This window comes from Archocentrus centrarchus, unplaced genomic scaffold, assembly GCF_007364275.1.
Source record: "Archocentrus centrarchus isolate MPI-CPG fArcCen1 unplaced genomic scaffold, fArcCen1 scaffold_32_ctg1, whole genome shotgun sequence".
In the NCBI taxonomy this organism is placed as follows: Eukaryota; Metazoa; Chordata; class Actinopteri; order Cichliformes; family Cichlidae; genus Archocentrus; species Archocentrus centrarchus.
Genome location: NW_022060260.1, coordinates 1,048,890 through 1,061,919, shown reverse-complemented (window position 1 = coordinate 1,061,919; position 13,030 = coordinate 1,048,890). Strand labels below are relative to the sequence as shown.

The 13,030-nt window shown below is 45.4% G+C and overlaps 1 protein-coding gene across 6 annotated transcripts in view; it reads left to right on the top strand.

Annotated features, from left to right (window-relative positions):
- znf536 (zinc finger protein 536) overlaps nt 1–13,030 on the top strand; it is a 206,650-nt gene that overhangs the window by 53,354 nt on the left and 140,266 nt on the right. Inside the window, exon 1 of one of the 6 annotated variants that reach the window (XM_030724135.1) lies at nt 3,342–3,392. The exons of the other annotated variants lie outside the window; for them this stretch is intronic. The gene's annotated coding sequence lies outside the window, so the exon portion shown is untranslated. Of the gene's footprint in view, nt 1–3,341; nt 3,393–13,030 lie in introns of those variants that run through there. 6 annotated transcript variants of the gene reach the window in all.

Genomic DNA, 13,030 nt, shown 5'->3' with positions numbered 1-13,030 from the left:
AAATGCTGCCTGAACGAAGAATTAAAAATCTTAAAGACAATCTGATCCACTCAGAAACGTTTCAAACTATCTCTTTAGTTAACTGGCAGAATATCAGTAACAGTTTTGATTATCAAAGGAATCATTTAGATTATTTAGTGAGCCGGGATTGCCAAACATTCCCTCGTTCCAGGCCGTTTTCTATTGTCATATATATATTAAATTAATTTTACTTTCCTGCTGGACAAACACACACGAGCTGCGTGAGCATGTTTGAGGATTTTCTTGGACAGCTGACATTTTTTGAAATGGTGCATTTTTAAAATCAGTCTGATTAATGAAAAAAAGAGGCGTGCAGTAAAGGAGATAATTATCAAATCAAGTGAACTATTTTGTCCCCGAGGACAAATATGTCTCGGGCATAAAGGACGCATGAAAATGACACATAAAGCATGTAAACGTGCACATGGTCACAGTGAGGACGGGGTTAGGCTTACAGACAGAAATGCTACGATGCTGAAAGGAGAATTAGGATCCGTGTTTTTCTGCTGCACATTTCTCTGCAGTTTAATGTACAGAAATAATGGAAATGAATGTTTTTATTTCAGCTTTTGAACCCGTCACAGATGAGATGTTATTACAGGTTAAATGTGCATAAAGAGGGAGATTTTCAGAGTGTGTCCGAGCAGAAAGAGAAGCAGAGCGACGGCAGGCGGGGGCAGCGTAAAGTGACAGAGAGCTGTACGCCACAGCAGCCCCATTGAGCTAAAGTGGCTGTGTGGCTAAATGATGTCATTGGCTAACTAGGCGTTCTCAGGCCATTGCCTCTGTTTGCGTGACTAAATACATACAATTAAGGCCTCGGCACTTCTCAATCTCTGTGAACTCATTGTTATCCCCGGGTTCAAGTGCACTGATAATGGGGGCCAGAGGAAAACAGGCGTAGCAGCGAGAGAGACAGAGAGCTGGTGGGTAAAATAGACATCTCATCATTAGTGGCATTCTCTTTCACCCCAACAGCGCTACTAAAGCCTCGTTCACTAATCTGTCCCCTTTTCTGCCTCTCCCCTGCTTTCCTGTAGCTCTTTGTCTCACCCTCTGCTTCATGCCTGTCTGTCTCTCACCGTCTCTCTCCTCCTTTGTGCTGTATGAGCACGCTCTGAGGATGTGTTCTAAGTTTAAGCACAGACAGTGTGATGGGCTGAATTTGGGCTGATCGTCCTGAAGAGCGGCCATTTTAATCTGCAGCTTTAAAAGCTGAAAACGCTCATTTAGGAAATAACTAACCCTCACTGTAGCTCTCACAGGGCTGTGGAGGTCACACTGTGGTCTCCCTGCCATCACACACACACACACACACACACACACAAAGCAGATCGAGTGTAATCGTCTAAAGCGAGACTTCCCTGATGGCCTCGACACTCGGCAGAGATGCCCTCAAGTCTCAGAGAAAACTCTGTAACTGGAGAACAATTGCTTCTGTCTGTCTTGAGTAACTGGATCAGTACACTGTCCTCCTGGCCCACAGGCGCACACACACACACACACACACACACACACACACACACACACACACACACACACAGATATTCTTTCACACAGATACGCACCTCTAACAGGAGATGAGTGGAAGAAGCTCACACACACACAGACGTGTGTTTGAAGGAGACCTGTTCTTCTTCTGTGGTGGCTGAAAATAATAATGAGCTCTGTGTGTGTGTGTGTGTGTGTGTGTGTGTCTGTGTGTGTGCAGTAATCTCTGGCTGCTTCGTTTATCACAGTTTTTTCTACTCTTGGTTCTGGATGATGTCACAGAGAGGGGATTGAAGCTCCACCCACCTGCTCGCCCACTGACTCAGAACTTTTAATGTCATGAGAAGTTTAAATTTGTTCATGTTTATTAAAGGAGCGCCCAGTGTGAAGCTAATGTTAGCATATATTTGGTTTGCAGTGCTGTGGAGTCAGACGCTGTAAATTGAAGTCATCGATGTGTTTGCCTAAGGGTTAAGGCAGCGGGCATGTTTAGCTTCATTCCTCCAGCTCTCGTGGATGTTTTTAAAAGCACTTAAAGACGTGTGAGCGGTGTGTGTGCGCAGCGCTGCAGCGAGACGCTACATAAACTCCTCAGTGAGGTTTTTCTCCTGCTGTTAGCATCTCAGCTCCTTCCCCTCAGGTCAGCTGTGGCTTCATTCAGCTAGCCCGTGAAGGACAGGAGGTGTGCGGTATTCAGTGGACACACATCGTGCTGTCATCGCTGTGGCTATGGACGTTGCAGTTGTGGAGTTTAGAAGTTGTCATTTCTAGTCAAGCTTTGAGAGGTTTTTGGTTTGTTTCATGATCCCGTGCACACGGATAAGATACTTTATTCATGCCGAGCTGGGGAAATTCCCGCTACAGCTGCCAAAACATTAAATCCACCCAATAACAAAACAGCTCAAATTATAGCTGATTAGACACAAAAGAAAGGAACAAAATGTAAAAACAGCAAATAAAAATCTAAATATTCATCCAACACCATGGAAACAGCTGAATAAATTATGGAGCTCAATGAGTAAAAATATAAATGCAGTACAGGTGGTGGTGGATGGGGTAAGAAAGGTTTTCAAATCGGTCCCTGTAGTATCCCTTAGGTGCCACACTCTGTTTGTGATTGACAGCCAATCAGAGGTAAGCTGTCTTAAAGGGGGAGGAGCTAAAACAGCTTCAGACAGAGGATGCACAGATTACGAAATAAAGAAGGATTATTTTGAACTGTGAAGCATGAAAAGCTGCTCTGAGAGAGTCCAGGAATGAAACGATTGAAGTGGAATGAGTGGGGTAAGCTGACTTTAAGGTGGGGGCGTGGGAATCAGTGGAGGGGTTCAGCGGTGGAAGTCTAGGTAAATGGATCTTATTTAGTGGCGCATCAACACGTGTAAGGGGTCCTACGGCTCATTACTCTGGGCCCGATCCTCCGCTCAGCCACTGATGGATGGCTGGGACAGCAGGGAGGAGGCGCAGGTGGGGGGCAGGTGAAGGAGATGGAGTGTCCCTCCTGCCTCTGCTCCTCCAGCCCCAATGCCCTCTTTCTTTTCCACTGTGTGTCCTTCATCTTTAAACGTGGTTTCTGCTCAGCTGTTTCCACCTGCAGGTCGAAGGTGTTTGGTGTTTCAGCGTGACCTCTCCTGCTTCAGGATCACTGCTGTTGAACAGTACTCAGCTCCATCACAGCGTTCCTTCTCAGGAAAATAACTCACTGAAGGATTTCTGATATGCATGGTGGGGGTGTGGGTGGGTTATAGTTGGTGCTAGCAGCAGCCAGCTTCTTAGTTTCACCTTTCACCACCAACAGCTAGCTGTTGATGTTTCCTGAACCCGATGGAGCCCCCATCCTTCTCCTCCACCCAGTGTCCTCGATCCCGTCTGAATTAGAGGTCAGTCGTGTCCTTTTCAGCCTCAAATTCAAAATGCTCCAGATGTTTCTGCAGATGTTTCTGTAGCATTAAATTCTGTCCCTGCTGAACGTCTCGTCAGCGGAGACCGATCACCTCTGAAGAACACGCTCAGGCTGAGGTCCTCAGCTGGGACCAAAACTTTTTTTTTGGGTCCGGCTTTCAGTTTTAAATTTAATAATAATTAATAATTTTTTAATTATTAATTTAATTTGCACCTGCATCAAAGCACTTTGTAAAGTTTTATTCAAATTTTTATTCGGCCTCTTTATTCTGCTGTGAGTGAAGGAGCAGGCTCACCTCCTTCTCATTTTTAACAAAACACAAAAACATCACAAACTCCGAGCAGCCTGAGACCGAAGGTCCGCACCAGTCTTATTTCAGGTTGGAGATGTGACACCAGTGCAGGTTTGTCCCGAGTCACAGTGATAAAGAGTCCAGATTCCTCAGACTCAGAAAACAAGAAAACTTTACTGCTCGCTGGAATTTAGACCTTTGTTATTTAAGGAAAAACACATCAAATCACATTTATTTTATAGAGCGCAACACAAACACAGAGCTGCACACACAAATCAGGAGGAGGAACAGACGAGGACGACAATAAAGACTCAGCATTTGTAATGTGTACACTGTGTACCAGTTCATATATGCTGTGTAATAGTATACTGTAGTAAATGCTTCCTCTGAGTACGTGTTGTTCCTCAGAGGTTTCTGTCACTGAGAGCTTCAGTCTGAGGTGAACTTTTAAACCCTTACATTAGCTCCACGACACTTAATTGTTACCAGCACACAAACCTGCACTGTAAACGTCACAGCCCCACACACACACACACACACACACACACACACACACACACACACACACACACACACACCCACACTGCTTTCAGAGTACTCAGTCAAGTCCCTCTCTTTAAGCTCGTACAGCATTCCTCTCATTCATGGAAGCAGGGCCCTCCTAGTGAAGCGCTTAATTGGCTGCAGATTGCTCTTTAACCTCAGGGTTACACCACACACACACACACACAAACAAAGCACACACACATGATTTGAGCAGGCTGTTTAGAGTCTTAAGGGAGACGGAGAGTGGTTTTTACAACTCTAGAGGGAGGTCAAAGGTCAACAGATTTGTAACAGACAATCTCTAAGGATCTGTCAGTCAAGGCTAAGATGTTATGGTGGCTACCACACACACACACACACACACACTTGTCTCTGTGGTTTTTCCTCTGGTTTCTCTGCAGAGAATCTGATCTGAAATCAGTATTTTTGAGTGGGTCTTGGACAAACGGGACCCCTGGTCCATTGTAGCTCTTTGGGGATGAGTGTGTGTGTGTGAGACTGTGACTGAGGGAAAGGAGGAACGAGGGGTGTTTCAGGGCTCTCGGCGTGCCGTGGACGCTCTGACATGTGTCTTTATTTACGGGGCAGTTTAGATATTTTTACATGCTTTGTCTGTTTTTGTGCATGTGTGGGTTTGTTAGTGCCGCTCTCTCTGCTCCCTATTGTTTATGATACATGGTAAATATGCTTTTCTGCATGACTCACTCTGCTCTTCTGAAAGAATTAGGATCTCTGTGTTTCTCTCCCAAATTAGCTTTTGCACTTTTATCCCCGTGCACGAGGAAACGGTCTGATAATGTGAGAGAGAACAAGTGGTAACAAAAGATTGAAGCACATTTTTTGATGAGCTCATATTCCCGGAGAGAAAACACAGACTTTACAGCCTTCAGACGCCCGATTTAGAGACCGATTGGCTGGAAAGAGAAACAGGTAGAAGCTCAGGGATTCTGCAGCCCTCTCGCTGTACAGGCTTATGAATGATTGAGCTACTGTAGCAACGAGGGCAGATCATATTGCAGACGCCATTTTGTTCGTTCCCCCTGCAATATTTTCTGTCTCCACCAGTTGTTTACCATATTTAATCCAAACAGGATGATGCTGCTCTGTGCATGTGTGTGTGTGTGTGTGTGTGTGTGTGTGTGTGTGATGAGAGTTGCAGGCGGGGTGGCATGCTCAGAGTTAATGCTGCAAATTGTTGTTAGATGCAGGTCTCCCTCTGCCATGCGTTTTGGACAGGAAGGCAACGTGATTGGCTTTGTTCAATCTTCCTGGCAGCCGACACCAGCTGACATCTGTTCCCTCCTAACCACTCAGACTTATCTCCATCAGGGAACACACACACACACACACATGCTTGTGTTTGTGAGGAAAAAAGCGTGTCCATACTAGACACACACACACACACTCTCACTTTGACACACGTGGGCTCATTTTGTGGTGATGAAGAGTTCAGTGTGTGCCAGTTGCCACTTTTGTTACACATGCGCCACACTGAAATTATTAAGGAAAAACAGGCCTGATTTGCCTGTGCATTCAGGACTGATTGTGGCTGCATTGCAAATCTTATTGCGTTGCTAATTTATATTATTGGTGGCTGAGTCCCAGGCACGGCTGCATGGGCATATATCTCGTGTCGACGTGTGGAATCTGAAAGCAGAGCGGTATGAGCACATAAAGAAATTTGCCTCTCTTACGCAAATAACAAACTGGCCGGCGTATGAAAGGCGGCCCTTTTTTTTCCCCCTCTGAAACGAGAGGATGAGGAAGGAGAAGGGCGGGCGGAGGAAGAAGGACAGAAGTGTGAGAGGCTGTTTGAAATCAGCCCTCCACTCCGGGGTCTCGGGAAATGAACGTGACACGTCCAGATTTGGTGTTTTTGTTGCAATTACCAGAAAACAGCAGATGAATTCTTTTCAGGCCATGTGTGCCGGTTAGTGTATGCATGAACGTGTCGTGTACAGATATGGATGTGTGAGCGTGGTCGTGTGAGCAGGTGGCAGGCATATTTGAAGATGACAGTAGGGGTCTGACCCATGCCAGGCTCAATAAAGCAGCCTTGTGATGGAGCTTATGTGACACACTATCCCTGGGGCTCGGAGGTCTTTCTCTGCCACACACACACACACACACACACACACACACACCACACACACACACACACACACACACACACACACACACACAGAGTACCTCATTTCCCTGGTGGTGCTCTGTGTCAGATAGTGAGGGGTGATTGCTGTGGGGGTGTGTGTGAGGACTGTGTGTGGTCTAATGACGACACACTGTACGCAGCATTAGCTCGAACACTATTGATCCAAGCCTTCACCTCTGCATTTTATACACAACTCATATTTCCAGCTGTAACAACCACGTACGTGTGTTTGGAAATGTTTTGAGCACTGCTTATGCTTGTAAAGTCGCTCGGCGTGGTGCCGTGCGTCACGCTAAACGAGGAAACCGCAGCAGAGTACACACAAAGCTCTGAGTCACGTGACGACGGAGGTTTGAGCCGTCGTGTTTGAGCCGTCGTGTTTGAACCGTGCGGCCGGACTCGCACCCCGGGTCTGGAGCTCGTGGTCGTCTCCGGAGTCATTTATTTATTTCCTTCAGTTCAGTTTACCTCTGTTTCCCCAGGAAGTCTCACTGAGATCCAAATCACGTTTACAACACACACAAACACACATTACACATATCAACATGCAACAAATACAACACAGAGTGCAGCGTATACAATATGATATACAACATGAATGTACACTGAGTAAAGGCAACACAAGAAGCTGCCGTGGCACACTCAGAGTGAATGTTAGGGAATAAGATTATTAGCTTAATATTGCAGTTTTTCCCTTTATTAGGGAGCACGGGGGGGGTTACCCTGACCACAGGAAGCCCCCCCTCCCCCCCCCCCATGCTGCCCAGGTATTTGCACCCTGTGAGCCCATGTTTGATTATCAAGTCTGGGAGGAAAAATAATAATGATTAAAAAAAAAAACAATAATTCTCCAGTATTCTCTGTGTAAAACCAGTCGCTCTACATGAAAGCACGTGGACTGATAAACCTGGGCTCACAGAGAAGCCAGGTGAGGGAGCGATATCGCGGACACTCGCTGCCTAATATGCAGCGGGATGCTGGACCTGCAGGAGAACAGGCAGGCGTGGACGACACACAGAGAAATAAAGAAAGACTTCTACAAAAACCTGGAAGAGGAAAACTTTTTATTCCAGCAGTCTTATTGGTCCCTACAGCCCAAACATGTTCAGCATGAACTTCCTCCAAGTGTTGAGTGTGCTGTGTGTGGATACAGCCATGAGGCTACACGGGGAAGGAGCTTAAAGTGTTTTAATCACAGATCAGCTTGACAGTAGTGCTCTGAGGCAGACACGGCTGTCTCTGTGACACAGAAGAAAACAGGTTGGATGTTACCTGTCAGACAGACGGAGCTCAGATCTCTGCCTCACCTCCTCCTCCGCCGAGCTCACTGAAGCACCTCGAAAGAACAGCTCTGTGCAGAGGCTGCAGGTGATAAAGGTGAGGTGAAGGTTGGTATTAAGTGTAATGCCTCATTTATCAGTTAAGTTTATAGAAAGTGAAGCGGGGTGAGCAGGGAGCCACATGGCCGGAGTCCGGGTTCGAGTCTGACCTGTGGCCCTCTGCTGTGTCTTCCCTTCTCCATCTCCACCTTCACCGCGCCATCCAATAAAGGCCAAAGCCAAACTCCCAGTTTTACACTCAGGTATAGGGCAAGTGAAACTTATTAATTAAACTAATTAGTAATTAAAGAGCACGTTTGATGCCCGGAGAAAGGACAGCATGCTGCACAACCGCTGGACCATCACAGAGCTTTGAAGGCGGCACCTCACCTGGAGAAAATCAGAGAATTAAGGATGATTTTATGATTAGTCTATTTAAGCTCCACAGTCATGAAGAGAAAGAAAAGATGAACCAACCTGCAGGAACTGCACACTCAAAAACTGCATCTCCTTCAACAGTGTCAGGTTTTTATTGTATTTCTCTTAGCCGCCTCCTCAGCCTCGACACAAATGAAATGATTAAAATTAATTGTTGTTTTGGATATTAAACCCAGTTTTCCAGGTTCCCAGAGTTAATTTAAAGGTTTAATTCCAGCTAAGTGCAGTGAGAGGAGGGTTTCTGCGGTCAGGCCAGCCTCGTGGGATTTTTTTTCTTTACGTTTCTGACATTTGATCAAGAGATTGAATATTTTCCTCATCATTATGAAAGCTTTGCGTGTGTTTGATTGTTGCCAGTGATAAGCTTTCATGTCAGATCACTTAAAGCCTGACTGTAAGTGAACCAGGTCTCGCATATAGAGATAAATGTAATCTTGTAGAAGACAACAGAAAGAGATAAAGATGATTTAAAGGCGAGGGGAAAATGAAAGAATAAACAGAGGAACTTTTTTTGGCTTATCTGTCCTTTCAGTTGTGGTTTCCAGTTATTTGCTGACTGTGTAAACCACAATAATAACAAGTGACCTGCTGTATTTGCACACAGGTTTTTGAAAAGTGCAGCTCACTTCGCTGGAAAACAAGACCTGCAAGATAAAATCATCTGAGACTGTGTGTGGTATGCATGCATGCATGCACGCATTACTGATGCAATCTTCCACTTTTCTAATAGTCAGAGCCTAAAACAGCATTCGTGCGATTTCATACCTGCAGCTCCGGTGGAGTAGAGAACAAACTCATTTTTTCCTTTATTATCTGCTTCGTGTCCTTTGCCAGTGTTTACCGTGAACATCTGGTTCATAGAGGAAGTTTCCTAATCTCTTTCTAGCTGTTTATTTCATTTCAGTCAAAGTTACAAGTTGCATGTTAGTGTGTGGATGTTGGAGAACACGTGTCTTTGGTGCTGACCGTAGAGGGAGACCTTACTGTCGAAGAACGATGACAAATGAAGGGGTTTACCTGCGCACATGTAGCTACAAGCTTTAACTGATAGATCAAACATCAGATGGAGACTCTGACCTATCAAAATACTTACTAACACACTAACTCCCAGCTGGACAACACAGATCACTGTTTCCACACACACACGGGTGTGTGAGAAGGAGCGACACGCAGGGACACACTCCTCATCAGAAGACCTCCAACTAAAAAGCATCAGATTGGGCTGTTTGCTCCAACCATCAGAAACTACCAACACACGTGTTCTTGAAAGCGAGATAACAGCATGATGTACTTTAAGAAACTCAGACCCCAAAGTGTGACCTCACAGAAACAGCTCTGAGCCAATGAGAGAGCAGCTTCCTCCCAGAGTACAGCAGCAAGCCTCAGATTTCTCTCCGTCTTCTTCTTTGGTCCTGTTTCTGTGTAGAATCGTGCAGCTCCATCTGCCCGCTCACGGCGACAGTCTTTACACAAAAACATCACATTTGGTCTGGAAACACGCAGACTTCAGGCCTCAGAGCGTTTTTAGCTCTCCTATATCGACCATGTTAGGAAGCTCAGCGTTTTACATCAGGGATCTTTTACACGCCGTATTGCTCGAAGTCGCTTACGTCTAACTGTTGTAATACAGGCTTAATGTGCGTGGTCGTTTGAAGGGGCGGGGCCAGCGTCAGACACTGTTTCTTTAACACTCTTCTTAAATGATGGCGTTTCCCTCCGTTAGCTGTGAGGGCGCTGTCTGCAGTCCGGTCCAGCTCATACGGCAGGTGTTCATGGACCCGGCTCCGTGCTGTTCAGGCTGTAAAGAGACACAGGCAGCGAAACGACATCCTTCCTGTTCTTGAGCTGCGTTTTGTGCATAACTTGCTGTCTTTAAAGTTCCATTAAAATCTCTCCAGAGAATTTTTTAACCATTTTTCCTCCTCCCTCAGTTTCTTCTGAAGGATTCGTTTTGCTGTGTAAATTAGGGTTCAGTAATTGGCAACTGATCTTTAGAGTGTTTTCATTGGCTGTGATGTGCATGTTCATACACATAAAAAATAACATTAAAAGGCAGTTACTTCTATGTTAGATGTGACCTGTCACATTTAATGTGCTCATATAACTGAACTGCACTAGGATCAGATCCTAGATGTGCTCATTGTGTCCTGTTTTAACGATCGCGCTTTGGTATCCATGTATTGAGTACAGATTAACGTGTAGCACTAAGGAAATGCCTAACTGAAAGGCAAAAACATCTCCATCAGGGATGTCTGAGTATTTAGATCATAATTTCACATTTTAAGCTCGGCTCAGGTGAAATCAGAGCTGCACCTTCTTTACATCTGGAAAAAGCTCTTGGTGTAAATGTCTGTCGCTCTCTCTCCCCCTCTGAGCTCTCTGTGAAAAAGTGTGAACTAACAAGCGTTCAGCAGCTTGTAACACGAGGGGACATCGAGCCCTGTTATTGAAGAGAAGCAGTGGAGTCTGGCCAGACACCACTGCTAAACAGAGGAAGTGAGAGGGGGGAGTGAGTGAGCGGTGCTGTATAGTGAGTTGCCATTTATAATTGGCCTGCAATGGTAGATGGCGGCTGGCAAGGACAGTTTTTTTTTTTTTTAAACACAATCTGTGTGTGCTGTCGGGGCGATGCATCGCTAATGACAGAAAGCTCGAGTGGTGTGGAAGCACAACAGCGCCTGGTGGCTACAAGGCCAGCCCTCACAAATATGTTCAGAGCTCAGATACATGGATGGATGATGTATGATAGCACACCACACACAATCACTGAGGAGACTCGTGTGGAGGGCTTATTTTCACACGGGGCCACATTTTACTTCTGATCGGCCCACGCCATGCAGATCAGATCTGACGTTACTGCATCCTTCAGCTCTCAGCTCATCATCTCTGGATCTTCTCATCAAAATTCAATTCAAATTCAACTAAATTTTTCAGTTCAATTTTATTTATAAAGCCCCAAATCACAGCAAACAGTCACCTCAAGCTGCTTTATACTGTAAGGTAAAGACCCTACAATAATACAGAGAAAACCCAACAGTCTAAACGACCCTCTATGAGCAGCACTTGGTGACAGTGGGAAGAAAAACTCCCTTTAACAGGAAGAAACCTCCAGCAGAACCAGGCTCAGGGAGGGGGGGGGTCATCTGCTGAGGGCAGAGAGAGACAGAGATTAATAATAACTAATGATTAAATATAGAGTGGAGTATAAACAAAGTAAATACGGTGAATGAACTATAGGCTTGATCATAAAGGAAAGTTTTAAGCCTAATCTTAAAAATAGAGAGGGTGTCTGTCTCCTGAATCCAAGCTGGAAGCTGGTTCCACAGAAGAGGGGCCTGAAAGCTGAAGGCTCTGCCTCCCATTCTACTCTTAAGTATCCTAGGAACCACAAGTAAGCCAGCAGTCTGAGAGCGAAGTGCTCTGTTGGGGTGATATGGTACTATGAGGTCTTTGAGATAAGATCGTGCCTGATTATTCAAGACCTTGTAGGTGAGGAGAAGGATTTTAAATCCTGATGATTTCACTCAGAGAGTCAAATAATAATTAACACCTCCCCATAGAATTTAAAATTTTTGCACAGTTGCAGCAATAACTGCTGCTGAGAGACAGCATTCCCATTTTTGTAGACAAAGTTCCCATTAGGAATTTCAAGGGGTGCTGTTGGCATAAGTTGCAGGTTGATCATTATAGACTGCAGTTCACATTCTGTTAGGTGGTAGTTTGCATTAAAACGTGTCTCAGCCCCAGACTTTGTAGCTGTTGGAGGACTGAACCGTACTCCTTTAGTTTGTTACCACAGCACAAATCTGGATAATGTAAAAAAATCTTTCCTCATTCAGACAGAATAAATTACCTTCTTTGGTTGAGGAACTTTAGCATCTCTCTCCAGTTCGACCCAGTGAACACTTTCCAGAAAAACTTTGAGCATCTCCAGTATCTACTTTACAAAAAGGTGCCCGAATCTGATCCTTCAGGCCCTCTTCCAGGTTCACAAGCCTCAGGTTCTTCGTTCACAGTCTGGTCTCTAAGTCTAGTTTCTCCTCCAAAGTTTTATTCTTTGCTGTCTTCAGCTGCAGATCATTGCAGCTCAGCCTGTGACATCTGTTCATCTGTGGCACGGCTGCTCTAATTCCATCGGGTTTAGAGTAAAACTCCCCAACCTGCCCATTTCTGCACCGTGGTCCACTCCTCGGCTAACACCAGACTTCGTTAGCTTCCACAGCTTCCTTGTTTGGCCTTTTTCCTTCGTCGTCTCAGCCACAGCTCTCCATCACAGAATCCAGAAGATCCGTTTGCTACAAAAAACCTTGCAGCAGTAATTATCAGAGGTTTCAGCAGAGCGACAAATTACTGGGCGGCGACCGTAACCGGAAGTCCACAGTGCATGTGTTCCTGTTTCAGTTTGGAAAATCAACCACAAAAACCTCTGAGTGGAAGTGCAGGGAGAACGGAGCCCAGATAACCGAGCTGTGGATCAGACCCCCTCCATCCCGCCTCACCCCACATCTACCCTGCCTCCCAAAGCCTCCTCCATAAACAATGAAAAGTTAATGAAGAGGTAACTTAATGATGTAATGAATATGGTGGTGCTCAAGGTCAAAACTGGCTACAGTCTGGGCACAAAGCAGGGCCAGGTGATAACACATGGCTTTATGTCTCACACACACACACACACACACACACACACACTCTGTGCCAGTGTGCACATAGATCTTGATGTTATTTGTCAGCTGGCATTGGGAGAACAGTCTCTGTTGTTGTCTGTAGAAATCTGCTTACATGCATCTGCATCTTTAGAGTGTAAGGAGTGTGTGAGTGTGTGTGTGTGTGTGTGTGTGTGTGTGTATGTGTGTGTGTGTGTGTGTGTG